This window comes from Rhipicephalus sanguineus, chromosome 4, assembly GCF_013339695.2.
Source record: "Rhipicephalus sanguineus isolate Rsan-2018 chromosome 4, BIME_Rsan_1.4, whole genome shotgun sequence".
Taxonomy (NCBI): domain Eukaryota; kingdom Metazoa; phylum Arthropoda; class Arachnida; order Ixodida; family Ixodidae; genus Rhipicephalus; species Rhipicephalus sanguineus.
Window position 1 is genome coordinate 7,682,455 of NC_051179.1, and position 26,041 is coordinate 7,708,495.

Below are 26,041 nucleotides of genomic sequence, written 5' to 3' on the forward strand. Positions count from 1 at the left end.
TGAGGAGAAGAGTTATGGTAAATTACATGTAGTGTCATACTTTGATTAGCACTGCTGGAAGGGGCAGAAAGAGTGAAGCATTCTACTAACCATTCCTACTCGTTGAATATTTCTGCCCATTCTTAGGCAGGCTTGTCATTAAGTTTCTCTATAACATCTCTACTGCAAGTGTGGGAACAAATCTACAGACAGGTCACTGAAAATCAGTCCACGAAGAAAATACACGTAGAGTGAAAAGTTGCTTGAGAAACACAAAACTGCATGTGGAGCCTCAACAATAGGAGAGGTCAGGTTATGGAGTCGTATGATGATAAGTGTCTTGTATTGCTCTTCATTGTGTGCAAGGTGCCAGTTAAAGCAGCGTTCAGTTACCGACGGCAACAGCCCTTTCATTCCACTCACGATACATATATATATATACACACATTATAAATCCAGCATGCTTTTATGGAAGCTTCGCGTATATTTGGCTGCTTGCAATTGGAAGAAATCAATCATTTAGGATGGGCAGCAGTATAACACGGTAACGTGCACTTTACGAGTTAAAGTGAAATGTTATAAGATATCAATTTTGCCTGAGCAGCTCAATAAAGACTAAAAAGGCAAGCCAACAAACGAAAGCTTAATGCTACATAAACGTACACAAATATGCAAACCAGTGTCTAACGAAGCTTTCCATACTTCAAATATATAAAGAAATGCATGCTCGTTTTCAATGTACCATTATATTTATAAATCTGAGCTGTTTCAGACAATCTCACATGCAGCGTTTCGTCTCCACCTTCAAGCAGGTAATGAAAATGACCAGTGGCTGTACTTATAAGTTTTTTAGAACTGTACTCTGCTAATTAGACTAACTGAAGGAATTTAGCTTGTCATGTGCATTTTTAGCGGAAATAAAAGTCCTTACTGTGAATTAACGAACTGTGAAACGCCCTTGAAACAACAGAACATGTCCATCCAAACAGCTCAGCAAACATACTACTGCTTGGTTATAGTGTAAGATGTCATTCATTTCATAGCAAGTGAAATCATGGTGGGAGGTACATTATTTGATGTTAATTCAATTAGGTCTCAGCTGCTTCTAAGGAAAGATTCATAATATCATGGAAAAATGAAGCGAGAAAAAATGTGGATATCAGAATCTACTCAAGTTTTAAAACCTACGTATAATTACAGCAATTGTATCAAGAAGGAAAAAAAACGGAGTCATGTGAAAGTCTCGAGCATTCATTCGGTTTTAGTAATTTTAGCCATAACTGCGTTACAAAAGAAGGTGGGATAATGTAAGCATAAAACGAAGGCACCAACATAGCTCTGTTTGCACGTTTCTAGTAGGGATGAAAAAAGAGGACTGCTAAACGACAGAAGATGGCAAGACAGTACTGTCTGTTGCATTAGGCTACATGTTCTGGCTGTGCAACTGTTTCGCTTGCATTTTTCAGTGTTATAGCAACGTATGTTTAAAACAATTGAACAATGCGTTTACATCCATACAATGTCATTCATGCCATTCACACACTGTATTAATGGACATGTGGCTCGGGTGCACTTATTGAAATACGTCAAAAATTAAAAAAACAACAACAAAACAGAACACTGCTATGACATGCGGTGCTTTGTTGCCATGGAAGCAGTGTGGCATCACAGTTAAAACACACAGGAGGTTCATTCATGCACTCATTCATTCAAACACATAGGAGGTTCATTCATGCACACAGATATACTCACAAGAAGATGACGCGGCTAGCAAGAAAGGGCTGTGCACAGCACTCTGGTTTTGCTTTTGTTTGTGCTGTTTGATGGCAGACAAAATGGGTAGGAATATTGTTCGGAAGAAATGTTAAGACAGGGAAATGTGCAGAGTGAAGTAGACACTAGTGAGAGGGTAGTCACTGTGTGATCGAAGGGGGTGGGGGGCAGAGAAAGATTACACACGTTGAGAGCAATAGAGCATGCCTCTAGTAATCACCACAAATCCAGCGAATGTCGCTGAGCATATTCAGCGAAACACGTGGATGGCCAACAGCATCACCAACACAAAACATAATTTGTTTGCCTATCGTATTCAGACAAAGTCCACTATGTAGGACTGTTGGCAGCTTATACGAGGTCACGTGAATAAACACCAAGCCAGTCTGTTTCAGAGTTATTTGGAGACCAGGACACCTCATAAACGAACAACAAGCACATCGATAACTTTGGCTGACTCAGCCACAATCACTGGCAGAGATTTCCACCAAGTTTGTCTGGCATTGCTATTTCAGAAGACATATATTCATATCATTTCCACGACTGCACGTATTTGGTTTCGTTATGCATTGTTATGATGGCTCATGTAACTTTGGAGTGCATCGCAATAAACTGAAGCGTGGTCAGTGGTGTGGAAGATGACTCAACAAAATGCCTTATTGCTTTATCTAACCCACTCTGGTTAGTTACAAAAGAAATCCGAAGTATATCTCTTCCACGTACGAAGACTTTGAAGCAACGGGCAAAGGAACAATGGGAAAGGTACGTGGTGAGTGTCATGATAACTGAGCCAACTGAAAAAGCTAAACATTACACCAGGGGTGCCTCCAGTAACCAATGTTTATAGCAGGTGACACACAGTGGAAAAAAAAGAGGGCAATGCCTTTTCTAAACACAAGACAATCGGCCTTGAAAGTAGCAATATCAATTGTCTTATGCGTCTTCATGCGCATGGGTCATTATTGAGTTAATATAAATATGACTGCCTGTGTGCATGCTTAATGTTCTTGAGGTGTTTAAGGGAGGAGATGATCCCACAGTATCTGAGGCGAAAAGGAACTCGGGACATCATGTGCTTTGCCAGGAAAGGAAAAGACGAAAATACCTGGCAGATGATATTCTGCTTTGTATGAGAAGTGATGCATCAAAGGTGAGTCGGCGAAAAAGAGACAGGCTTTCGCGTGCTCAAATGGGAGAGATGTCGTTGTCGTACAAACAGCAGTCTAGCAACAGTCGAGAATTAGACTGTCTCTCTCCCTTCACAGGGGAAGAAAACAGAACAAGCAAGACGCCCGTGATTATAAGACAGGAGTCCACAGGCGGGCCACCGCAGGTGAAGCCAGATGCAAGCGTCGGCTGCTTTGTCTCCAGATCACACACGTGAGCGGGGGCTTTGCAAACAGGAACAGGAAGCCAAGGTGCTGAAAGCTTTGTCTCTCTTCTGACTGCAGTTCATTCCAAGGTTCCTTGGCCAGAACCAACTACGTATGTCTGCAAGCAGGGCAAATGAAAAACAAATGCAGCGAAATTGCGTACGGCATTAATTCATGCACTTGTACACATTTAGTACGGATGTGGGTGCAGGTTTTTTTTTTAAATAATAAACGTCAGTTGTTAGAAGCCACCTCTGTGTCACTGTCTCTGTTTTCTGCCTCTCGGTATTTGCTTCCACGTTTTTGCGATTTTTTTTCGAGGGTATGTTCAGGGTTAATTGCTTGACATTGTACCAGGCAAACAGGGTGTTTCCAGAAATAGTGCACGCCACCACTGAATTGCTCACAAGAACAACTACATGAATGTTGAGTGCAGCTGGGACATACATTGTATTTACGCCTGCTAGAGCTTTGTGTTAATTTTAGAGCGCCAGCGGACATAATAGACTGTTACGTTTGGAGAAATAGCCAGAGGACGAACGCCGGCAGCGGTAAACTTTTCATATCAAAACATTCCACTGAGTCAGTGGCTGACAAATTCAGCGCTTCTTCAGAAATATGTATCTCCGTTTTATTCAGTGCGGTTTGGCCGCGGCGCCATTGTGAACATCTTCATAGGCCTCCCATGCTCGAGCTTGCGCAGCGCCGTCCGCCGCCCCAGCGGAGAGAGGGGGCATCTCCGGTAGCTCGGATGGGTCGCGCTTGCTTGGTTTTCCCATTGCGCGCGCGGCGAACGTGCTCCCCGGGATTTCTTTCTCGCATTTTTCACGCTATGTGTGCCGTTCCTTCGTCGTACTGGAAAGCAGGCACGCAGTCCTGCTGCACTGTGGACTGTCACAAAGTTTAATAATGACGAAGAGCCGAAAACTGCTCGTCAAGTTCTACCGTTCCCAACGCAAGCAGTGCGAGGAGCAGAGACGTCAAGAATGGATTATGGCAGTTCGCCGCCCTAAGCGATGCTTTCGCGGTCTTTTCATCTTGAAGCAATTTTTGTCGTACAGTATTACGAACTATTAACGGGAAGAAACGCGATGGTCGCGCTCAGCCTCATTTGAAAGGGAAGTGCGTTTGTGAACTGAAGCTACAACAGACAACCGCTGTACATTTCGAGATTGCGCGCTGGCTTTCCGAGTCAACCATTATGTGACAGCAGCGAAGCATGTTGACTTAATACATCATCGTCAGCCTGTCTATGTCCACTGCAGGGCAAAGGCCTCTCCCATGTTCCACCAATCAACCTGGTCCTCTGCTCTCTGCTGCCACGTTATACCTACAAACTTCTTAATCTCATCAACCCACCTAATTTTCAGTCTCCCCCTCACGCGTTTGCCATCTCTTGGAATCCAGTCAGTTACCCTTAATGACCATCGGTTATCCTGCCGACGTGCTACGTGCCCGGCCCATATCCATTTCTTCTTCTTGATTTCAACTATGATATCCTTAACCCCCGTTTGTTCCCTGACCCACTCTGCTCTCTTCCTGTCTCTTAAGGTTACACCTATCATTTTCCTTTCCATCGCTCGCTGCGTCGTCCTCAATTTAAGTTGAACCCTCTTTGTAAGTCTCCAGGTTTCTGCTCCGTAGGTAAGTACCGGTAAGATGCAGCTGTTATATGCCTTCCTCTTGAGGGATAGTGGTAGATAGCACACTATAGACAGCACACTTAATACAGCACAGTTTAAATACCGTACCGGGAGCACTACAAGTGTTTTTTTCAGCTCAGATGGCGGTACATTTCCCGTCGCGGCTCACTGTAAACAGAATTAAGCTGCATATTTGCACTGAGCGTTTATATTGGCCTTGCATGCGACATGCCGTGATTGCTTAGCAGGCTGAAGTGTTGCACTGCTAAGATCGAGATCATGGGTTCGATTCCCTCATACGGCAGCCGCATTTCAATAGGAGCGAAATGCATTAACACCGGCGTACTCAGATTTAGGTGCACGTTGAAGGGCCGAAATTAATCCGAAGTCCTCCACCACGGTGTGCCTCATAATAATGTCGTAGTTTTGGCCTTACATGCGCGTGAGCCGCGGGCGATATACAGCTGCCGCTTTGGAAACGAGGTGAAAAAAGAAGAATCCCTCAAGGCTGTGCTAAGTTTGCAAGACACACGGCAAGAAGTCCGAGAGCCGATGGGAGTGCGAAAGATGTGAAGTTGGTCTTCACATGCCTGTGTACTTCGAAGTTTTTCACACATGAAAATTGCACTGAAACAGTTGATGCAGTTAAGCGTCGCCTTGCGGGATTGTGCGCTTCTGCCATGCAACATTAAATGCGTTATAAGGACTCTCCTTCTACTACATGGCATTTATGTATTGTTTTTTTTTTTTCCGAAGCAGTTGCAAGTAACATCGTGGCTTTGTGGTAGGACACCTGCTTCACACGCAAACGGCCCCGGTTCGATCCTCAATGGGACTGAAGATTTTTATTGTTTATTTTATTTGCATCTTTCTCGATTTCTCGGTCACGGACGATTTTTCGCTCACAACCAACGACGCCGACACCGGAATTTCTGCGACACGAGCTCTCTAACGCTATTGCGTTAAAAGAACCAGGGCGGCAATTAAGTTTTCCATGGCTTCGCGAAACCAGACGCGCTTATCATCGGGCACAAATCTCGGCATAATCATAAACATGCACGATCGCAGTGGGTATTGTATATTATGATGCTGACCAAGCGAGCTGTCGAAACAACCAAAGCGACATTCGAATAAGCGAACACGGTGCGTGATCAGGCGTCGATATTATCCGAAATGAAACACGACTCTGCAAGAAACATGCATAGTCGAAGTGGGTATGAAACTTTTTTTTCGCACATTATTATGCCGTCAAAGGGAGCTCTAAAAAATCCAAGGTGGCATTAAACTTGCGATCCGACGTTGTTATCATCCAATGCAAACGGCAAAAGTGAAACTCCCACGAATCTGAACACTACGCATTGGAATGCTGCCAGCGACTCAACAGGGCAGATGTACATTTATGCTGTTCACATTAGCTCATAATACATTTAAAGCCGCACGACAAACTTGGCATCCAAGCAATCGAAAGTTATCAATCGAAAACGCACGCGAAAACGTGGTGGTTGTTTGCTGACAGCTCCGAGCAGACACGACTGCGGCAACGAAGGTGCGTTTTACCGGTAACATAATTACAGAACTTGCGCAATCACCTTCCTATTCATGTCATAGAAATGTGGCCGTTCACCATCGGCACGCACGTAGCGCTCGCACAAACATCGTCCTTGACGACCTGCTCGGTCCCGCAAATGTGGTCGATCAATCGCTCTCCTCTGGTGAGGCTCACACCGTGAAAATGTTGTTTTTTACATCTCTGCTATCTTTTTAAACTTTGAGAGCAAGCGACCCTTGAGGCTGCACGTGCACGGCGAGCAATGTCAGAGTGCTACACTTACTGGTGACCCGGTCTACGAATTCGACCTTCCATGGAGCAGCGTGAAAATCCAGACGGCGTCAACCCTGCTTCTATTGCAACTGCAACCGACCAGGTACCCTATTCGAGTGTTGTTGGAGCTACTACCACCATAGCGCTGCCGCATCTATGACATGCCGATCCGTCGTTATGGTTCATTCAAGCCGAGAACAAGTTCCGCACTCATCGCGTCACGTCAGAAGTATATAGCCGACCGAACCACAGGGCTGGGTTTCCTGGTGGACACTGGAGCAGAAGTCAGCAAAATTCCTGCTTCCAAAGCTGACCGGCGTCTTCGCGCAAAGTCAACCCTTCTACAAGCTATCAAATATTCTGTCATCGCAGCTTACGGACAGAAAGAAGTCTCTGACCCTCGATCTCGGCCTTAAGAGAAAGTTACAATGGCTATTTTGGATAGCAGAATTCCGCTGTGCCACCGTAGGAGCCGATCTCTTAAGGCATTTTCATCTGCTCGCGGATATGAGCCGCTGTCGCCTGGCGGATAACATTACCGGCTTGTCGGTCAACGGTTTTCTGTCACACGCTACCGGCCCTAAACCCCACTTTCGTGAAACTACCTACCTCACCGTATACAGCTGTACTCAACGAGTATCCGGAGATTACTACAGTCTCCGATGGATAAGACGCCTAAGCACTCTGTGACCCATTGCATCGTAACCACAGGCCCACCTGTTCACTGCCGCCCTCCCCGACTCGGTCCTGATAAAGTTCATGTTGCTCGCAATGAGTTCTGGCATATGTTGCAACTGGAGATCATTCGTCCGTCATCAAACTCGTGGTCGCCGGCGCTGCACATGGCTCCCAAGAAGAACAATGACTGGCAGCCCTGTGGTGATTATCGTGCACTCAGTGCGGTGACCGTGCCGAACCGATACCCATTACCCAATATTCAGGACTGCACTGCCTCTTTAACCGGCACAACAGTATATTCAAAGATTGATCTCGTGAAAGCTTATCACCAGATCCCCTTTAAGAATCCGGACATCCCAATAACTGCTATAACTACCCCATTTGGCCTTTTTGAGCATTTAATCCTTTATATCCCAGGTGCCACATTTGTGGCAGTTTTGTTTGATGCTTTTTTTGCCTCAAAATTTCACTAACGGACCCCTGATTCCTTGCTGCCACAAACGTGGAAGTCCAAGCTTTCACTTACGCTTGATAGATGGCGCTACAGGTACCGCACTTGAGTGCTTCTTTTATTGCAAACATGGACACCACGTGCGGCCGGCAGAGACGGCGAGCTTCTGGCTTGTTCATACTCCTCTTTGCTTGTTTATTACTTGTAATATCTAGTTATAAATGCCTATATTCTTTTTCGCGAAGCCTACGGAAGGAGCCTAGTTTATAGTATTTTTGTATCATTGGTTATTGCCAACTGTATGCGCAGGTTAGTCTTGCATACACGTTTGTGGCACTCAGGACTACGAAGTCCAGCTTCCGGATAGGCCAAAAGAGTGTACAGAAGCTTGCAGTGCATCGCAGTTCTGTTTTTTTTAACACGAAAGTGTTTCATGCCGGGGTCCACCACGGCTCCACTGCCGTATTTCCGTCACGGAAATGACGTTGTAAGATATAACGACTAACAGTGGGCAAAGAAAAAACCAGAACAACAAAATTGGCCGCGTATCTGCGTGCTTCGCTGCAAATGTCGTCGAAAGACGATAGAGGAGCGCTGTGTTAGTGTTACTGCATTTGCTACCTTTGGGTAGCAGAGTTGCGCATAGGTCTGGCTAGCAACCATGGCTATGTTGCGAAGACTCACTCCGTTTTTGCAGGCGACATGCCTACCGGGTCACCGGTCGACATGTTTGGCGTGTCGAAGACCGGTGATTCACTTTAATGTGAATGACTAGTGTCAATCCAGTTCGCTGCAGCGGCGCCATCGAGAAATACAAAAATTGGCCCCAGCGTCAGCTTCTCCGCAACGCATGGTTGCTAGCGGCGTTTGGAAGACAGATGCGCAACTCTGCTACCTAAAGGTCGCATACGCAGTAACTCTACGCTGCGTTACGCTGCGTGAGATATGGGCGCCATCTGGCAATACGTCGGGAAACGAGCTTGTGCAGAGGGCACGGAGGTGGAAAGTTCTTTGCTTCCTCCGTGGCAGAGGGCTTTCGTCGGCGCGTCACAGTTTCAGCGCAGCTTAAGAAACTAGGGTCTTTAGAATTACGCATCTATGTATTTTCTATTAAGGGAACACACCACCTAATACTTACCTAGTGATGTTGCGCCTCAGATATGCGTAATATTTACTTTTTGATCGACAACGTTCACAAGTATGAACAGCCGTACCAGCTCAAGATGGGTGGACGGTAATCAAGTGGTTCAACTTTGGCCGGGTGGCTGAATCGGGTGACAGACAGACAGACAAACAGAAACACAGACAGACAGACAGACCAAAATTTCTGCGTTTAAGTTCCCCAAGAAAGACTATCGTCTTTAAAATTTCCGTCACCGGGAATCAAATTTACGACCCCTCGCTCCGCAGCGCGCAGCGCGAAATGATTCGGACACGGACGGTACGTTCTTCCCAATGCTAACGGCGAGCTATTTATATACACCATTTGCCAGTGGCGGTACTAAGAGATCGGCGTTACAGCGTGTTTTTGTTATCACTAGCGAGATGGCGCGAAGGGCTCGAAGAGCGTAGAAGAGCGCGCTTGAAAGGTCGTCGCCGTTGCGACGAGCGTCCGCGTCTACAGAGCGTGGTCGCTCGTGCGTGCGCTTATCTCGTGATCGTGGTGGTTTGTACGTCTCGCGTTGAGAGCACGAAGATCACTTGGCTCGCTGCAGCGGCCGCTTTTGCGAAAGGAGCGCGGTGCTCACGCAGAAATAAGTTACAAATGTGACAGTTAGTTCGCTCTCATCCTGTGTATGTTCGTTCCGTGCGTCCTTTCTGCTTCAGCAGCGCGTTGCAAGTTTAGAGCTGCTTGCCGTTCTTCACGTGACATTACAATTTGTTGCTGTAGCATTAATTCCTTCGCCCTTGGGGCGAAAGAATGCGCAACAAACGCTCAACTACGTCTGTGAAGACACGTTTAACTTTCGTGTTATACCGATTCCTATGACAGAGGGATCAGCCATGTTTTTTTTACATTAGTTTACTGCAAAAGAAGTTTTAGAGCACCTCAAAGCCTTAAAAAGGTTTTTCTTTATGGATTCAACAGTTGACAGACGAGCAAATACAAGAAAATCTCTTTCAAAATTAATATCCAAGCGGAAGCGAAGATGAAAACTTTGAAGGCTCAGATTTTAAAGGAGAGTGTATTTCGCCGGAGAGACTGTCACGCACTGACGGCGAAAGCTCCACAGAATGTGAGGATGAAGAAGTTGAACTTACATCAACTCAGATGAAGAAAAAGAAAATATGGCACTAGGTGAAGAAGGATCTCAAGATCAACTATGGAGAAGAACACATCTTACTCATGCGTTGATACAGAAGAAAATCAACTGCTTTCAAATTTTTCATGCCTCTTGAAAGCCCTTGAAAGTTCAATGCATGGTCCCCTATTTTCAACTCCTCATTCTTACTGCAACAAACGTGGCAGTAATAAAATTCTTATAAAATGTATATGTATTCTTGTAAGTTTTTTTTCAGGTATTACTCTGAACGAAAACTGTCTGAAATTATCATTTTCGGTTGTGGGCACTGCGCAGACTGTATGTGGGAAACAAAGGGTTAAGAATGCCTTTCGGTTTGCGCAACGCAGCTCAGACATTTCAGCGCTTTATAGACTAAGTCACCAGAGGCTTGCCGTTTTGCTTCGCCTATATAGATGATCTTCTCGTCGCCAGCACGGACGCTGAAACACACAAGGCACCTCTACGTCAACTTTTCAATCGACTTCGTGACTACGAATGTCAGTTTGGGGTATCCGAGATCGCATCACAAAAGATGGCCTCACTCCTCTATCTGACAAGGCTCAGACCATCATCGACTACCCGCCACCAAAGTCCGCACGTAGTCTAGACGTCTTCTCGGGCTCGTAAATTTTTATCGTCGTTTCATCCCTAGATGCTCTACACTGCTGTAGCCTCTTGAAGCAATACTGTCTACTTCGAAAGCTGAGTCGGCGGCACTTCCTTGGGGCATGATGAAGCCTTCACCGCCGTTACGACCAAACTTGCCCAAGCCACCATCCTGCACCACCCTTCACCGACTGCTCCCACCAGCCTCATGATGGACGCTTCTTCGGAAGCAGTTGTAGCCGTCCTTCATCAATGCATTAATGGTGCATGGGCTCCCATCTCCTTCTGAGCGCCGATACAGTACTTTCGGACGGGAGCTCCTCGCGGCCTACCTCGCGGTGAAGCATTTCAGGTACTTTCTTGAAGGGCGAGAACATGCCATTCTTACCGACCACAAGCCCCTTGTTTCGGCGTTACGTTCGTACAGTGCGACGCATACTCCTCGAGAGCTCCGGCACTTTGCTTTCATAGCCGAATTCACCACATACACTCTACGTCAAAGACCGCGTATTACCATCAACGCCACAACAAGCCCCATCGACCTTTCCTTGTCTTCACTCGCGAAGGCACAATCATTAAACGATGAGCTCGACGACTCCGATCATCTACATCCCTCCGACTGCAGCACGTTAACTTTCCGGACCACGACGTCACGCTCTGGTGCGACGTTTCGCGCAACTGGACTCGCATCTGTGTTCCTTCAAATCTGCGTCATGCTGTTTTAGCGCTATAGTGTTAAAGAACTCATTTCGCAGAAATTCCGGTGTCGGCGTCGGTGTCGGCGTCGTTTGTTGTGAGCGAAAAATCATCACCTTGTCCGTGACCGAAAAAACGAGAAAGATGCAAATAAAATAAATAACAAAAAACTTCTGGTTCGAGTGAGAATCGAACCCAAGCCGTTTGCGTGGCAAGAAGGTGTCCTACCACAGAGCCACGCTATTTCTTGAAACTGCTGCGGGAAAAAAAAACACTATATGAATGTCATGTAGTGGAAGGAGTGTCTTCAACGCATGTAATATTGCTTGGCAGAAGCGTAGAATAGCGCTAGGCGCCAAAAGATGTGAAATGCGCAAAGAGTAGGTATTTTAAAGGCCCACCCATTATAAAGCGCTGAGACATATTTAACCATCATCAGCAGCAAAAACATCAACAAAGTGAGCAGCTGCGTGGGTTCGCGTGTTGCCTTACGGACGCGTAGTGGGCCCTTTGCTAATTCGCAAAAGAAAGAATTACGACGTAGTGAGCACTTAACAACTGTACTTGCAGTATGCATTCTAGCATAGTTTGAAACGGCCAATGTTGCGCGCACAGTCGTTCGTTTCCTTACGGCACGGTTGAGGCATGTACCTAGAACCGAAGCTAGGCTATTAATTGAGAAGGGGCCCGATTACGCTATCGCGTTCTACTCTTGAAGGCGAAGCTCAAGCGTCCTCCAAGTTTTTTGATACCCTGCACTCTATCCAAGCGTACGAGCCACACAACACCTGTCAGCATACGCGCTAACATTCGTGACTGGGTTCGCACAGCGTATGAAGGTCCAACGACATACCAACGGGGAAAATTCCCTGATGCACGTTCCGACACCATTCATTTGGACATCGTCAGACCTCTGCCACCCTGGCGTAGTTATACGTGCTTGCTCGTCTATAGACAGGCACAGTACTGACGTATTGAAACATGACTTAGCAAGACTTGTGTTTGGGCAAGTTGGTTCATACTTGATGCGTAACAGACGAGCGCTATGGAACGGGCAAATAGACAAGAGGCACACACATAGGCGGAGAGGGGGGCTGGGGGGCTTGCCCCCCCCCCCCCCCTCTCCGGACTGCCTCATGGGGGGCAGAGCCCCCACTGGCGCTGGCTCAGGATATTTCTTAAGAGCTTGGCTTAGGTTCCCGTCCATTGACAACCTACTGTTGACCGTCCTGTCTGGCATGTATTTCACAGGAGGCTGTTTGTGCCAGCTTCTTTTTCATTTCAGGCTTTTAAGTTCGGCTCATGGGCCAGTGACAAGTCAAACATTCAGTGGAAAAAGCGCCTCAAACGGATTTGTACGTGCAGCATTTGTTGTGCTGATGAACAAGTGAAGCGACGACATAAGCTATGACAAGTTAAAAAATACACCGACGATTACGATGCTGCCTAATTCGCTGAGCGCAGCTTCGTGTTCGGGCAACGCCAGCTGTGTTCGAAGTTTTGTCTATCCGCAGTTGTAGCAATGTAACATTCGTCACCTATTGCCACAGAAACTGCCGGCGCTCGAGTGCTACGCACGCTACTCTGTGCATTGCAGGCGTCGCGAACCATGTGAAACGCCGACAGCCCCGTTACGACAAGCGAAGCCAGTCGCAGTGCACGTGCCAGCCCTGCATGCGCACAAGCTTCGACCGAGGGGCCAGTGCGCACGACTTAGGAAGGAAGCGAGGTTAGAGGCCAGTATCTCGTGATATCGACCAGGGGCGTAGCCGGGGGGGGGGAGGGGGTTGGGGGGTTCAACCCCCCCCCCCCGAAATTTTTCAATTTTGCTTGGGTGTATATACACGCACACATACAGACGCACGCACGAACATATATAATGTATGGTTGAACCCTCCCCCCCCCCCCCCCCGAAAAAAATTTCTGGCTACGCCCCTGATATCGACAGACTCCGCGTTCGCGCTGTCGGTTACGCCGCCGACGGCAACGGCAATGCCGCTCAACGCAAGAGCTGCGCTCTAATTGTCATGAACATATGCGTGCGCAGAGGGGGGGGGGGGGCAGGGGGTGGCAGCCCCCCCTGGTCACCTAAGAGGGGGGGCGCAAGGTCCGCCCCATACATTGACTTAATAGGTAGGGGGGCGCTGCGATGAAGCGCCCGCCTTCGCCCCCCCCCCCCCCGCCCTGAAGGGGAACCCTGCGCACCCCTATGGTCTTGAACCTCGTAGCGAATGGTTTTGAGAACACAAAAATGCTACTGAGAATACAAAACAATCTCGACACAGCGAGTCAGTGAATGTTTCCCCCAAACTTACTCGCCAATAAAAAAACGGGTAATTTCTTGGCTTCGTACAAATTGGTACCCTTCGACATGCCTGCCTATACTACATGTGCCGAGAAAAGATGGCACGCTATTTTGATTTATCAGTACAAGGTTTTACTACAAGTTCGGTCACCAATGAGCAACTCCATTATTCGTCCAGAAATCAACATTTGGCGGAAAGATTCGTAACCGCAGCAACGCACAAGGTGTAGTGGTAGCAAATGGTATTTGCTACCATCTGAGAATTAGTTTCGGCCATCTTGAATTGAATTCACTGGCATAGTTAAAGCTTCCTGTGCCAGCGTTAGCTCTCCTACTTGGTGCATGTTTTAACAAAGTAAAGCCTATTAATAAAAAAAATTCGGCAGATCCCACGCATTGCGGGAATCGATTTTACGCGATGCAGTGAACGAGTAGCAGCCTATGCAGCCTTTTTCGCTTTGAGCCAAGAGTTACGAGGTGGATCGATGCCTTTGTGTAAACTGAAAAATAAATCTGCAGTCTCCCACTTACAGATCTTCGTAATGATATCGCGGTGTCAGCACTTAAGAGACTAAAGTTACATTAAATTCCTTAATTTGGAAGTTGGACCCTCTCTCTCTCTCTCTCTCTCTCTATATATATATATATATATATATATATATATATATATATATATATATACACACACATATATATTTTATTTTTGGTGAGAGTGAGAGAGAAATGTGGAAGAGCAAGTCGGGCCTCCGCCCCCTCCGGTAAAATGAAAGCTCTCCGCCTATGGGCACACATGACAGGCGCTCATGGTGTTGAGCGCCTGTCCTGTGTGCCTCTTGTCTATGTCCCCGTTCCATATCGCTCATCTGTTCCGCATGAAAGAGGGCAATTTAGGGCTAGGTAACACATATACTTTCGTTTCCACCGTCTTCAGTTCGGGTCATATCAGCGTAATTTTGACTCGAACGCCTAGATCACAGCCAACACTATCTCTAGAGACCAGATTCGTCGCGCCATGCCGTGGTGATCTCGAGCAACTGCGTATACTAGTCGTTGTACCAAAAAAATTTGGTGTCGCGTTTGAATCCGTGAGTACTGTACACAAGGTGGCCTGAAGCAGCTCCAGTGCCTGACATAACTGCTGAGACAGTTGCTCGTACTTTTCTCTCTACCTGGTTAGCCGTTTCGGCGTGCCATAAACGGTGACTGCTGATCGATCCAGACAGTTCGAGTAGGCACATTTCACTTCTTGTGACATCTCTTTTGGGTTGTGCGCGCATTCGCACCACTGTTTACCACCAGTGGCATCGTGGAGTGATTACATCGGCACTTGAAAGCAGCAGCTGGCTCACATCGAGGTCACACCTCCCATCGTGCTTCTCGGCCCGCGACCAGAACTTGCCTGCTCTGTAGCTGAGATGCTTTCTGGCCGGGTGACCTCGTCAACCCAGTACGTACAGTACGGTCCACTCTTACAGGGAACACGCGAGCGCGTGGCTGACAGCCCGCGCGGCGCTGACTAGCGGCGAGATTTGTAAATTCGGCGCATGCGCATACACTTGTAAGAGCGGCGCGCACCCGAACGCCGTAATGAATGTATACGCGTGCGCTGCATTTACAAATCTCGCCAGCAGTTAGCGCTCCGCGGACAGCCGGCCACGCGCTCGCGTGTTCCCTCTAAGAGTGGACCATACTGTACACGAACTGCTTTGGATCTACCTCCTTTCGTCCAGCGTCTGCGGACCTTCATGGAAAACTTGCACCCATCGCCAACTTCTGCTCACACGAATAAGCACGGCGTTTTTCTGCCCCCAAAGCTATAGACATCATCACACATTTTTGTTCATATTGTCACGTGGTCGTGACGTCGACGAAGACAGCAGTCGGCGTTGTCAAGATGAAACTGTTTATTTGGCCGAACTTGTGGCCGGGAAACGGAAAGTTAATTTACAGCAATACACACGGTGTGCACTGATAGCGGCGTACAGATCGTCGACCGTCGATCAACTGACCAGCGCTGAAGCGCGTCGGCATTTAAACGTGTGCCGTCGAATATTCCAGCGTTATCGCTGGCTGTCGTGCAAATTCTAGAATAAGCTCGAGTGTGCGCGTCTTGCGCGCAATCTTAACAAAACGATCTGCAATGATCGGGAAGCTTCTCGAACAATGAGGCGCGGTTGGCGCTGAGCGTTGCTGACAGTCTTTGTGCCCGAAAACCGAATACAGCAAAAGTAATAAAGAAACGCACGTGGCAATGCCCCCCTCTGAAAAAGCATCGTCCCGATGCTTAAAACAGAACAGGCCGATGCATGCAACAATAAATAACAAGAATAAAGCAACAAAGTACAATAAACAATAGCACAAGAAAGCACAATAATAAAGCAAAATGACAGTCCTCAGATTTGCTAACGCGCGTAATATGGTTTGAGGCGCACGACATGGACGACTTCAGGTCGTGCACGGCGCCGCTGAGAGTTCGTAATGCCGTCAGGGACAACCTCGTAGTCGAGTGCGCCGAGGCGTCGAAGTACCCTGTACGGTCCGATGTACCGTCGAAGAAGCTTCTCACTGAGTCCCCGTCGGCGTATTGGCGTCCATACCCATACACGGTCACCGGGTTGGTATTCCATGTGGCGTCGTCGAAGGTTGTAGCGGCGGCTGTCAGTCGTCTGCCGGTTCTTGATCCGTAGGCGGGCGAGCTGTCGTGCTTCTTCGGCGCGCTGTAAGTAAGCGGCGGCGTCGAGATTTTCTTCGTCGGTGACGTTTGGTAGCATGGCGTCGAGCGTCGTCGCCGGGCTCCTTCCGTAGACCAACTTGTACGGCGTCATCTGCGTTGTTTCTTGGACGGCCGTGTTGTAGGCAAAGGTGACGTACGGAAGGACGGCGTCCCACGTCTTGTGCTCAACGTCGACGTACATGGCCGGCATGTCGGCGATGGTCTTATTTAGACGTTCGGTGAGGCCATTGGTCTGTGGGTGGTAGGCGGTGGTGCGGCGGTGGCTCGTCTCGCTGTATTTGAAGATCGCCTGAGTTAAGTCCGCAGTAAAGGCGGTACCTCTGTCTGTGATGAGGACCTCTGGGGCGTCATGACGCAAGACGATGTTCTCCACGAAGAACTTGGCTACCTCGGCGGCACTGCCTTTGGGCAAGGCCTTTGTCTCGGCGTAGCGGGTGAGGTAGTCAGTTGCTACGACGATCCACTTGTTGCCGGAAGTCGACGTCGGGAACGGCCCCAGTAGGTCCATCCCGATTTGCTGGAACGGCCGGTGAGGTGGTTCGATTGGCTGCAGAAGTCCCGCTGGCCTGGTCGGCGTTGTCTTCCGTCGCTGGCAATCTCGGCAAGTCTTAACGTAGTGGGCGACGTCGGCAGCAAGGCGTGGCCAGTAGTATTTTTCCTGTATTCTGGCGAGCATGCGGAAAACACCGAGGTGTCCAGCCGTCGGGTCGTCGTGTAGGGCCTGGAGGACTTCTGGTCGCAATGATGAGGGCACGACGAGAAGGTAGTCGGTTCGAAGGGGCGAGAAGTTCTTCTTGAGGAGAACACCGTTCCGTAAGAAAAACGACGGCAGCCCTCGCTTGAATACCTTCGGAACAACGGCGGTCTTGCATTCGAGGTACTCAATAAGGCCCCCCAGTTCCGCGTCGGCCCGTTGCCTTTCGGCGAAGTCGTCGGCACTTATAGTTCCGAGGAAGCAGTCATCGTCGTCGTCTTGCGGCGGCGCGTCGACGGGGGCACGAGACAGGCAGTCGGCGTCAGAGTGTTTTCGTCCGGACTTGTACACGACGGTAATATCGCATTCTTGAAGCCTCAGACTCCATCGTGCGAGACGACCTGAAGAGTCCTTCAAGTTAGCTAGCCAACATAAGGCGTGATGGTCACTGACAACTTTGAAGGGCCTGCCATAGAGGTAGGGGCGAAACTTTGACGTAGCCCAGAGGATGGCAAGGCATTCCTTTTCTGTTGTGGAATAGTTTGCTTCTGCCTTGGATAGTGACCGGCTAGCATAACTGATAACCCTTTCAAGCCCGTCAGTCTTTTGCACAAGGACGGCACCGAGTCCTACGCTGCTTGCGTCGGTGTGTATTTCCGTATCAGCGCAATCGTCGAAATGCGCAAGTATGGGTGGCGTCTGCAGGCGTCGTTTAAGTTCTTGAAAGGCTTGCACTTGCGCCCTTTCCCAACTGAATTCCACGTTATTCTTCGTGAGAAGCGTCAGTGGTTCGGCGATACGTGAAAAGTTTTTGACGAAGCGTCTGTAATAGGCGCATAAGCCGAGAAATCGGCGCACGGCCTTCTTGTCGGTGGGTGGCGCGAAGTCGGCGATGGAAGCTCTTTTCCGCGGGTCTGGGCGCACTCCAGACTTGCTGATCACATGACCCAGAAACAAGAGCTCGTCGTACGCGAATCGGCACTTTTCTGGCTTCAGGGTCAGTCCAGAGGCCTTGATTGCTTGAAGTACTGCCTCAAGCCGCCGGAGATGCTCGTCGAAGGTCGAGGAAAACAGGACGACGTCGTCCAAATACACAAGGCACGTCTGCCACTTCAATCCGGCCAGTATGGTGTCCATGACACGCTGGAACGTCGCAGGTGCCGTCACACGTCGTTCGGCGTGTGGCGGGGGCTCGGAATTTCGTCGCGGCGGCGTCGTCGACGGCGGAGGATCTTCAGCATTTCGTCGTTCAGCAACCGCACCTCCATCGGTTGCTGCCCTTAGTTTTCCGGATACGGGCTAGGCGACCGGCCCCGGTTTGGGACAGTGTACTGCCGGCGATGCGGTGACATGTAACGGCCGGGCGACGGCGAGCGGGAAGGTCGTCGTTCTTGCCACTGTGTTCCGGTGGGGTAGTCGTCGATGTCGCGAGGCCGTTCGCCTGGCTGCGGGCGCGGCGCGTTGACGGCGAATCCGCGTAGCCCCATCTGACGGCACTGGCAGCGGCGGTACGTGTGGCCGGCCTACCCGCAGTGGTAGCAGAGCAGGCGGTTGTCAGGGGCGCGCCAGACATCGGTCTTCCTCGGGGTGTAGCGCTGGCCGACAGGTGGGCGGTAGGGCGTCGGTGGCGGCGGCGGCGTCTGGCCGACAGGTGGACGGTAGGGCGTCGGTGGCGGCGGCGGCGTCTGACGACGGTACTGCGGCGGTGTGTCGCCTTGGCGAGGGCGTAGAGGAGGAGCATGACGGCGGGCTGCAGCAGCATAGCTCATAGCTTGCGCCTGCGGCTCTACTAGCTGAGGCGCACCGAGTGAATGTTGGATCTCCTGGCTTCCGACGTCGGCGATGGAATCTACTTGAGGTTGCGACGAAGGTAGAAGTTTTCGCAGCTCCTCTTGCACGGTTGCACGAATCGTCTCACGCAGGTCGGTGGATCCTAGGGCTTGAACGTCGGCGTAGCTTGTGGTCGAGAAGCTGCGGTTGTATTGCCTTGTTCGCATCTCAAGCGTTTTCTCGATTGCTGTTGCTTCGGAGACAAATTCTTGGACGGTATTCGGCGGATTCCTCATAAGGCCAGCGAAGAGCTGTTCCTTTACTCCTCGCATGAGGAAACGAACCTTCTTTTCTTCAGGCATGTTGGGGTCAGCATGGCGGAACAGCCGGGTCATTTCTTCCGCGAAGATGGTCACGTTTTCGTTCGGGAGCTGAACCCGTGTCTCCAGCAAGGTTGCGGCCCTTTCCTTTCGGACGACGCTCGTGAACGTCCCCAAAAAAGCACTGCGAAAGAGATCCCAGGTTCGAAGCGTGGACTCCCGGTTCTCGAGCCATGTCCTTGCTGCTTCTTCTAGGTAGAAGTACACATGGCGCAGCTTGTCGTCGGCGTTCCAGTTGTTAAATGTTGCGACCCTTTCGAAAGTCTCCAGCCAGGTTTCCGAGTCTTCGAATGACGACCCGCGGAAGGTTGGCGGCTCCTTGGGCTGCCGGAGTAGGATCGGCGAAGGCTGCACGGGTCGGTCATCGTCGCTGCGGTCGGTGTTGGGACTTGGGGCTGCCTGGTTTGTTCGGGAAGGAGCCCGTGCTCTGGCGGTAGTCCCTTCTGCCTGCGGCTTGTTCGACGATCCGGGTTTTCTTTGCCGTCGTCCTCCTCGCGGCTCGGGCTTGGGTCAGCGCTTCGCGGGGGCGTCCGGATCATGGAAGCAGCAGCACCTCCACCAGATGTCACGTGGTCGTGACGTCGACGAAGACAGCAGTCGGCGTTGTCAAGATGAAACTGTTTATTTGGCCGAACTTGTGGCCGGGAAACGGAAAGTTAATTTACAGCAATACACACGGTGTGCACTGATAGCGGCGTACAGATCGTCGACCGTCGATCAACTGACCAGCGCTGAAGCGCGTCGGCATTTAAACGTGTGCCGTCGAATATTCCAGCGTTATCGCTGGCTGTCGTGCAAATTCTAGAATAAGCTCGAGTGTGCGCGTCTTGCGCGCAATCTTAACAAAACGATCTGCAATGATCGCGAAGGTTCTCGAACAATGAGGCGCGGTTCGCGCTGAGCGTTGCTGACAGTCTGTGCCCGAAAACCGAATACAGCAAAAGTAATAAAGAAACGCACGTGGCAGTATTGACGCGCCTCGCCGCGCTCTTCAGCCCTGCTATGACGGTCCCTTTCCAGTCATCAAACGTTGTGAACACCATTTCACAATCCTGCTCAATGGGCGTGAAGACACAGTCGCAATCGAAAGGATAAGCCGGTACCAACTATCAAGAGCTCAGCTTGACCACCTCTTCAAGTGCCCATGGCCACTTTTTCGCAGGAGGGGCCCACCTGTGGCAGTTTTCGTCTTCTTCTGGCGCACAACAACTTGGGACATGAACTGGGTCCGCTCAAGCGGAGGAAGGAGTAGTTCGGAGATGGCTCAGAAGTATGAACAAGCCGCTCTGTGTTTTCCTGAACCGTATTTCAGAGTGCCACAGAAACACACCGTAGAGACTTCGAAGAGCCACCACATATTGGAAATTATGTTTGCGAAGGGCGCGACAGGATGATATCAGAAAGGAAAGGTGGGGGTGTTGGAATGCTAATTCATGGTAAAGCCAAATGGGATAGAGTGAAACAAACGTGTACAGAGCACCTTTGGGTTTCGGGCACAGTAGGCGGAAAGAAAACGTCGCTAGGGGTAGCTAACTTTTGGACGGGGAATAACTTCAGAGGAAAGAATAGGGAGATAGTGATTTGCATAAGCGCAGATATTAATGAATTTGACAATGGGGTCGAAATCATTCTGTTAAGGGACATGAATGCCATCATACATGACCTTGACTGATATTCAGACACCAATGGGAAGTTATTGCAGGATCTCGGCGAACAACGTTGTCTGGAGATAGTTAACATGGGGTCTAAGTGTGATGGGCAGATCGTTCGGAAACTGGCAATCGACCATCGGTTATTGTTACATGACAGAATGTATTTATGAGAATTGAGAATAGACGAGGAAGGGAGTAGCAGCTTGGGTAGTGATCATAAACGCAGAACATTACGAATGGGATATAAAACTGGAAATGAGAGCATAGAATCAAGGTCTGGCAGCTCGTATTTAAATCACAAAAAAATAACAAATATTGCCGAAACATTCGAGGAAGAAGTAGGCAAAATACCAGGCAAGGACTGGGGATATAGTGAGCTGTAACATGTAATGACCAAAGAAATAAGGAAAGAGAACTATTGCTGGAAAGGGAAGCGAAAGCCAAAAAAGTTGGTGGAATAAGGAAATCCGGGAAGCGATCGAGAAGCGAAGTGAAGCATCACGGGAGCATAGACAGGCAAAAAACGAGAAGCGGCCACAAGACGAAGTCAACAATTATGGGAAATATATTTAGAGAAAAAAATACATTGTACACCTATGTCGGTGGAAGCAAGAATTAAAGGTGAAAGTGAGGGCTGGTTGACAGATATTCATGAAAAAAAAGAGGGCCGCGCCTAGGGAATTTCGGAGCCCCATAAAAGCGCTACGTAGGATATCTGTCACATTGCAACAAGATATTGTAGATGAAGGAGGAAGTCACTTGGAAGAGTACGAAGCGCTAGGTTACATCGAAAGGTAACAGCCGATTTCTACATAACAAAGGTACATGTATGATAAATTATCAAACGTAATAAATTAATCTTACGCTACTTTCCTTCTAATTTTATATGATAAGCCTTGCCTAGCCAAATAACGACAGAAAAATTTGGAGGACGCTTTACCTTCTCATTCGACACCTCGACCGTGTTGCGAGGAAAGGAACCTTTCGCAGTTTTCCTAGAATACCTCCCTGAAAGTGCAGTTGCCCAGTACACTACAATGCATCATCCTGCGAAACAGCGAGGTCGGGTCTCAAAGGTAGTATGTGCAGTTGGTTGTGGCTGATGGATGGATGAAAGAACTTGAATAAGGTTCAATAGGTCGCGCTAGTTTCCTAGCCCGAAGCGGGCAGCTCCCGCGTTGGGAACGAAAGACCTAGCCTTCCGGCCGCTTCGCGGGCCCGTTGGACTGCCCATAAGGGCCATAACTGTCCCTCTACTGTGGGACTGCGGTGAGCTGACGATGAAAAATAATGCCCGAGCCCTTTGTAATGGATGGGAACCACCCACGGTCTTTGTGCAATTCAGATGTTCTGACACCTGGCGCGACGCCACTTTGCATGAGACTCCTCGCACCACCTGCATATGATTTTTTCTGAAAACAGTGTCAAGAACTGGCATGGCTCTGTGGTAGGACACCTGCTTACCGCGCAGGAAGCCTCGGTTCGACTCCGGCTCAAAGCCACGACTTTTATCACTTGCATTTTTCTCGATTTTTCGCTCACGGACAAAGCCGATTTTACGCTCACAGCAACGACACCGAAATTGCTGCGAAATGAGTTCGTTCACGCACTTGCTTAACACCCGTTTATGCCACGATCGAGTGTAAGGGCAAACTGACCGTGCTTTATCGCATACGTCGTGTCAAAGAGCCCTCTTAGCTACCGGGATTGGATTGAGCTTCGCCTTCAAGAGCAGAACCTGGCTCCGCTTCTCGGTGGGCACCCCAAGGAAGGGAACGTGACATTGGCCGTTTCAAACTGAATGCCTCTATACTGTTGCGAAGTGCCCACTACGCCATAATTCTTCTTTTTCGGAATTTACCCACTACGCGTTCTTAAGGCAACAGGCGCACCTAGTTGACGCTGTTGCTGCTGATGATGATGACTAATTATGCGAGCACCAGCTCGATGCGCAATTAACATGTTTTGACGCCTGATGCGATCCTACGCTTCTGCCACGCAATATTACATCCGTTAAGCAACCGATTCTGTTTCTCTATATGACTGCGCCGTTATGTGACTGGACGTTGTGAGTGTTAGTTACTGCATATGCGGTGTTCGTGTAATGGCATTTTATGAGAACTATAGTGTTGTGTGATGGGAAGGCATTTTGTGTTTCCTTCCCTGTTATTATGTGAATGGGCTTAAATGAACTCTGCCTAGCTGCTCTTTATGAAGTTTTTTTTTTGTTGCTGCGATTTTCACGTTGCAGGTTATCAGTTAAAAGGAGTAGCCGGCACAATACGAAAGCGCCAGAATCTCCTTAACACCATAAAATAATAAAAAAAAAACGCAGCAGTCACAACGAAAGCTCGAAGAGCGGCATTTCTAGAGCCCGTTATAAACTATCTTGTCGCTACCAATACAAGTACGTTAGCAATGTACCCACTACGCCACAAATCATAATTTTTGTGAAGTTGGGAAGCACCCACCGCGACATTACTCGTCATTCTGCGGAGAAGCGAGGTACCATCTGTAAGAGATTATGTGCAGTTTCTTGATGCGACGGCTGATGACGAATGAAGAATTATGACTGAGCCTTTTGTAATGGGTTGGAAGCTTTAAAGGACCCACTAGTTACGTAATTCGCATTGTGTGACGCCCGGTCGCTATTTCACTCTTCCACCACGCTTTATAACATACGCTAACGTGAGAAAGAAATAGAGAGAGGGAATTAACTTTATTGACCCTGAGGACATAGATCATGGGAGCCTTATGGGCCTCCTTGGCAACTAAGCGCCCGCTTACAGAATTCGCGTTGTGTGACGCTTGGTTGTTATTTTACTCTTCTACCACGCTACATTACATATGTTAATGTGGTTCCTTCCCGACATGAAGCCTGTATAGGGTCTTTCTGGAAAGCAGTTTCAAGCACCGGCATGGCTCTGAGGTAGAATACTGGTCTCCCACGCAGAGGGCCCAGGTTCGAACCTTGTTCCATCCTGGAAATTTTTTCTTGTTTCTTTTTTTTTTATTTCGAGCGATAGTGGTTACGGACACCGGCGGCGGCAGACAACTACGGCGCCAAAAAACGGCCCTTGTGATCTCATAACAGCTTAAGTGAAGTTACAGTCACAGATATGGGTGCGGCTACGATGAGCCACTCGGTCTCTAGCAACCGTTAATCGTGAAACCTGGAGCGCGCTTATAGACGTCGGGCTCTGCCCAGGCGGCACTGCGAAAAAAACCGCCACCAGCGCCACCATCGCAGCCCTGGCGCTAACTGGGTAGTGCAGTTAGAGCCTTCAGCAAGCGAATGAGCAAAGGCCACAATATAACCCCGCGTCTTTCGCTTGTGTCGAGGCGCGGTTTCCTGAAAATCAAGGATCTGGAAAGCTTCTTCCGCCAATCCAGGCTTCAGAAAAGTAGGAAGCTCATCAAAGTGAACTGCAGATACTGCAGGCCTTTGTAAATAAATAAATAAATAAATAAATAAATAAATAAATAAATAAATAAATAAATAAATCAGTTTAAGTTATTTCGGCGCGCTGCAACGCGCAAGTACAAGCGAGCATCGCACGACATCGAATTCGAGGCAAGCCTTGCGGCTTCCGTTTTCTAGCGTCTAAACGCGTTAAATTTGGGTATATACATAATGTCAAGGCGATGAAGTACATACACAATCAATTTAGTCAGTTATGATCAGTGGTACAAAGCGCGCTGCATCAGGGACGAATGACCCCGACGATTTTCGCCTTTTCAGTTGCATCCCCCTTCGGCTCTCGCTTTCTGTGCGTTTGGGAGTTTTATTACGCTTCTTGGAGTGTTCTGTTGACGGTTGTCTTATACTGCAAATGGGGATACACGCGTGTCCGCTTTCGCGGGGTGCAACCCAAGGCAAAACTAACCTGAAGGTGGTGGCGACCAACATTTTGTGATTTACTTGTATAACGCACGGTTAGCATTTGCTAGTTCAAACCGGCACATTGAGCCTTCAAGACGTACGCACGCGATGCCGTGTGGTGACGACCAATTCAGATTATGGGAGGTGCGCGTGATGTTTATCGCGCGCGTCTTCAGCCTGCGCCTGCTCCCTCCGTGTCCCACAGCGCGCACCGTGGCCAGAGGCTCCAGAGCTGAGCTTCATAGTCAAGGTTGCCACACTTCTCCGTCAGGGCTACGCAAAACAGCACAGCCACGTTATTATGCGACCGGCTTTGGAGAGTAATTCGCTTATCCAACACGTTCAACGGCCCGTATCCAGCGCTCTCGCCTTTCTGCTTCATACGACAGCTATGGAAATCAGTAAAACTGAACGTTGTTATTCAGTCCTTTACGTCCGTGACCAGTGGCGCACCGACGGGGGGGGGGGGGGTTCGGGGGTTGTAACCCCCCCCCCCTGAGGCCGACCAACCCCCCCCCCCCTCCATAACTGCCCCGCTGTCCTTCTCACCGGGAGTCCAAAGTTAATAATTCATATCCAGAGGTGCCCTGAGGTCGACTTTTCCTAGGCTCTAGAAATGTGTTGTATTCACTCATCTACTCCTAAATTGAAAGAACGCAAACCGCATGCTCTATGGCTCTGCGTTCCTAAATTTCCAGGGAAGCAGCTTTCCAATAATAATGTCTGGGGTTTAACGTCCCAAAACCACGATATGATTATGAGGGACGCCGTAGTGGAGGGCTCCGGAAATTTCGACCACCTGGAGTTCTTTAACGTGCACCTAAATAAAAGTACACGGGCATCAAACATATTTTCGCCTCCATCGAAAATGCAGCCGCCGCGGCCGGGATTCTATCCCGCGACCTTCGGGTCAGCAGTCGAGCGCCATAACCACTAGACCACCGTGGCGTGGCGCAGCTTTCCAAAAAAAAAAAGATGCTTTCACGGGTTGTCAGCTCTGGCCCCTTTTTTATTGTCTTGCCCCTTTGATTACTACAATAGAGCATGCCACGGCAAATATAAGAATGGAACACATCGAGGGACGAGCTATCATTTCACTCCAGCCGCAAGCAGAAATCTTTCTCAGATACGTCTAAACAACTGTTTTTCGATCGTCAAGAGATCCTACGTCATAATTTTTCTCTCTCATAAATTTCATCGAATGAGAATTCAATTCGCCCTTGAAACATAACACTCTCGGCCGTGTTTGGATGCTCTCGTAGCCTGAAAATAAAACTCTGCAAAAACACCTACCTAAGTCGATATCTACAGTTTTCT

At 49.0% G+C, this 26,041-nt stretch overlaps 1 protein-coding gene across 4 annotated transcripts in view; it reads right to left on the reverse strand.

Moving 5' to 3' along the window:
• Positions 1 to 1,220: 1,220 nt before the first annotated feature.
• The window catches only part of LOC119389336 (RNA-binding protein Musashi homolog Rbp6), a 705,926-nt gene continuing 681,105 nt past the window's right edge, over positions 1,221 to 26,041 (reverse strand). For all 4 annotated transcript variants that reach the window (XM_049414392.1, XM_037656543.2, XM_049414391.1 and 1 more), the window contains one exon: positions 1,221 to 3,243. The gene's annotated coding sequence lies outside the window, so the exon portion shown is untranslated. The remainder of the gene's footprint in view (positions 3,244 to 26,041) is intronic.